This window comes from Crocuta crocuta, unplaced genomic scaffold (genome assembly GCF_008692635.1).
Source record: "Crocuta crocuta isolate KB4526 unplaced genomic scaffold, BGI_CrCroc_1.0 scaffold189, whole genome shotgun sequence".
Classification (NCBI taxonomy): Eukaryota; Metazoa; Chordata; class Mammalia; order Carnivora; family Hyaenidae; genus Crocuta; species Crocuta crocuta.
The window spans coordinates 484,667-489,149 of record NW_027551564.1 but is presented as its reverse complement, the minus strand read 5'-3'; positions in this window follow the sequence as shown (position 1 = coordinate 489,149).

The following is a 4,483-nucleotide window of genomic DNA, read 5'->3' as shown; positions in this document are numbered from 1 at the left end:
TATAACTTCAGATTTGTTAAAGCTAGGAAGTTTAATGGCAAGGTAATAAAAATTCTTCAATATCCCAGGTCTCAAGTTTTTTTCCAATAAAGAATTTGTACCAATTTCCCTTCTTTCCTTTTATTTATTTATCTTTTTGGTAAATAGCCAAAATATGATTACAAGATCTGACCATATAACTAATGATAAAAAGATTATTGTTTCATTTTGTTGATCAAATTTAGACAGAAGAGTACAATATATACTTGACAACAAAAATAATTAATGCAATAATGTATATATATATATTGGAGTCTAAAATTTCCTATTCACTAATATAAAAAGTCAGTATTTCTTGGTAATTATATCTAGTTTTTTTAATTTAAGATAATAATAAATAAAAGTAATATGCACACATGCATGTGCACTACAGATCCTACCTATATATTTGAAAGATCAAAATATTTAGCATTTTTCTGTTTCATACACTCTCTTTGATGAAATATATTTTTTCCTCAATAAATGTCGAAGCACAAATCCCAATAAAGTGATATATGATGTATTTTAGAACTAGTATGTAAAGTGGGATTTATTTTATTTGTACAGAATTATTCCAATTATTTAATACATATGAAAAGTTTTTTTCACTCAAAGTATAAAATGCTCAGGGAGAGTAGAGAGTGATATGCTAGAGAAATCAATTACTATATATTAATATGAATCACTTCAGAAATATTCAGTTTCCAAATATGGTTTAAAAACACTTTAACATGTTTTAATTTAGCATATCCAAATAACTGTAAATGTAACCATTATTAGTACCACTTAGATAGTATTAATATAAATAACATATTATAGATTTATATTTATTTCTGTTTTCATTATCATTTTAAGTTTTCTAGTCTTTTAAACTGTCTCCAGTATAAGGGATACAATTTTAGTTTATTAAAGAAAAAAGTAATACATTAAATGTTATGCTGCATTCCTTTCCTGAGAGAGTAATACAAAAACAAAAACACATAAAAACCCAGAGATTTTTTTTAGTAACATTAGTGACTGTTTCAAAAAGAAATGTATCTAATACTCTTGCTAAAAATCTGTAAGAATTTGTGATTTGATGCCATGTCAAATACCTTTATATGAAATATATATGCAAATCCATTAAAGAAACGTTTCTCAGGCATACCATGATTCCTAAAATAATTTTTGAGGAAGACATGAATGACAACTAGAAAGCTTTCTTTTTCCGGTTCCATAGCTATTTCATAAAAAACAATGAGAAAGACACACTCAGTTGCTCTTTGGAAATAAATGTCAGCAAATCAACTGATATGTGAATAATATTATTCCATATTTTGAAGAATATATTTACAGTTCACATTTGCTTGAACATTAGCATAGATCAAAATTGTTATGTGCAAAAATGTAGGATTGCATATAATACCATCTCTGCCAAAGTATCCTTTAAACTTATATCAACAAATATTAGGCAGCATTGTAAGATTAAATATAGGGGCACATGGTGGCTCAGTTGGTTAAGTCTGCGACCTTGGCTCAGGTCATGATCTCACAGTTCCTGAGTTTGAGCCTCCATTAGGCTCTGTGCTGAGAGTGGACAGCCCACTCTGGATCCTCTGTCTCTCTCTCTCTGCCCCTCCCTGCCCTCTCTCAAAGAATAAACTTAAAAAAAAAAAAAAAAAGAATGATTAAATATAAAATATTTAGCTTAGCCTGAAGATTTTATTTAAAAAATTAGTAATTGTCAAAACATTTCAATGTAGTAAAATTAGTATGTTTGATTTCTCCTGTGGCTTAGACATGATTCAGTAGATTACATGCCTTAGATTCACTTATTCATCACATTTTTACATAGTAATCATTGTTCTTTATGTTAAAATATGAAGAAAATGAGGTGCATAGAGTACATCTTAAAGCCACAGAGCTAATAAGTTATCGTTTAAACTGTTTTGAAATCAGGTTTACTATACACTAAAATGTGAACTGCAAAACTGGCCCTATTAATTTCTCCCCTACAGTACTTGTTTCTATTTCATTTTCTGAAGTTTCTTCTCCCCTCCGGGTGAGCCAAATTTCAACATAATCGTTGATAATATATTTACATCCTGCTGCTGAGAAGTTATGTTTTCCTGAAGTTATATTTAAAGAGTTTAATTCTGTTCAATAAATACTTTTTCATCCATTCTGTGTTCTAAATCGTACACCTGGTAATGGAGATATAAACAGGCATAGTCTCTTCTTCCTAATATTTGACTGCTTGGTGGGCAAGACAGACATTCAAAATGCAATTTCAAGATACTATAGTAAGATCAATTAAAAATAAAGGGGTTTGATTGAAATTGAAGTATGTAAGGAAAAATTTGGATTATTTTCTACCTAAATTTCACTACATTACTGAGGTTTGGGGTTGTTTATTACTGCACTATAATTTATCATACTTGGTAGGAAAATGGTGGTATTTTTAAAAATCTAAATCATATATCAGCAAACTTTCTCTGTAAAGGGCTAGATGATAAACATTTTAGACTTTGTGGGCCAAATGTCTTCTGACATATGTTCTTCTTAGATTATTATTAGTAGTAGTAGAGTTTATTTTCCAAGAATTGTTTTAGATTTACAGAAAATATTTTTAATGTTCATTTATTTTGAGAGCGAGAAATTGCATGTGTGCATAGGTGGGGGTGGGGCAGAGAGCGAGGGAGAGAGAATACCAGGCAGGCTTGGTGCTGTCAGCGCAGAGCCCAACATAAGGCTCAGTCTCATGAACCATGAGATCACAACTGGAGCCAAAACCAAGAATCGGAAGCTAAAACGACTTACTCACCTAGGCGTCCCTAGATTTATAGAAAATATTGAGCAGATAATATGGAATTTCTACATAACCCTCTGCATAAAATTTTCCCTTTTATTAATCTTTTACATTAATATGGTGCATTTGTTATAAATAGGGAGTCAATGCTAGCACATTATTAATTGAAGTCCATAAGGATTCACATTATCTTAGTCTTTCCTTATAACCTTTTTCTGTTCCATGATCCCATCCAGAATAACACATCACATTTACTTGTTGCATCTTATTAGGCTCCTCTTTGGTTGTGACAGTTTCTCAGCCTTTCCTTGTTTTTCATGACTTTGAAAGGTTTGAGGTATCCTGTAGTAGAATTATTCTAACATTTTTTTCTCGTTAGACTGGTGATATGGATTTGGGAATGGACAATCACAGAGGAAAAGTACCATTATCATCATGTCGCTTCAAGGGTACACATTATCTACATGATTTATGATTATTGATGTTGATATTGATTACCTTGCTAAGCTAGTGTTTTCAGCTTCATCTACTGTGAAGTTACTCTTTTCCCAATTTCCATATTGTACTTTTTAGAGGGAAGTCAGTGCACACAGTTCACACTTAAGGTATAATGAGTTATGCCCCCCCCTTATTAATAACATTTAAAATGTCAAGAAAATTCTTAAAAATTTTTTAAATGTTTACTTATTATATTTGAGAGAGACAGAGAGCACTAACAGGGGAGGAGCAGAGAAAGAGGGAGATACAGAATCCAAAGAGGCTCCAGGCTCTGAGCTGTCAGCACAGAACTGACATGGGGCTCAAACCCACAAATCCCAAGATCATGACCTGAGGTGAAGTCAGATGCTCAACTGACTGAGCCACCTAGACGACCCTAAATTCTAAAAAAAAAAAAATCTTAGTTTATATGCAGTGGGCTGGATTTAGCCTCTAGACCATAGCTTTCTGATTTCTGATCTAATTTTCTGATTATGTTTTCTATTTATTGTAAGTTGTATGTACAGTGTAAGTTGTATGTACAGAATGTAAAAACAGTGTGTAGTAAAGTGTATTTCTAGGGAGTCTTTTTATTATTATTGCAATTGCATTTAGGTTTAGAATATATTTGAACTAATATTCCATATTTTTTAGTTTGCAGTTTAACACATTTTAATGTTACAGATACATGGTATGTAGTAGAAGTTATAAATTCATATTTTTTTCAGATTGCTAAGCTAATTCCCCAACAATTATGCATTGGATGATTGTTTCTGTTGTAGAGAAAGAGTTGAAATCCATTCTTTTTTTTTTTAAGTATTTTTTTAAGTTTATTTACTTATTTTTAGTGAGACAGAGACAGCATAAGCAGGCCGAAGGAGAGGGAGAGAGAAACCCAGGAGGCTCTGTGCTGTCAGCTTAGAGTCTGATGTGGGGTTCAAACTCTCGAAATGTGAGATCATGACCTAAGCTGAAACCGAGAGTCTGATGCTCTACCACCTGAGCCACCCAGGTACCCCTGAAATCCATTCTTAGTCCACATAAAGAATTCTTATTCTTTATTTGATTCAGCACACATTATCTGCACTTTATAATAATTGGTTCAATAGAAAGATGCATATATTATTTATGAATTAATTGTGAATCTTAAATTCAGCATTATTTAAGAAAACGAGAGTAATTTGTCTCTCATAAATTGTA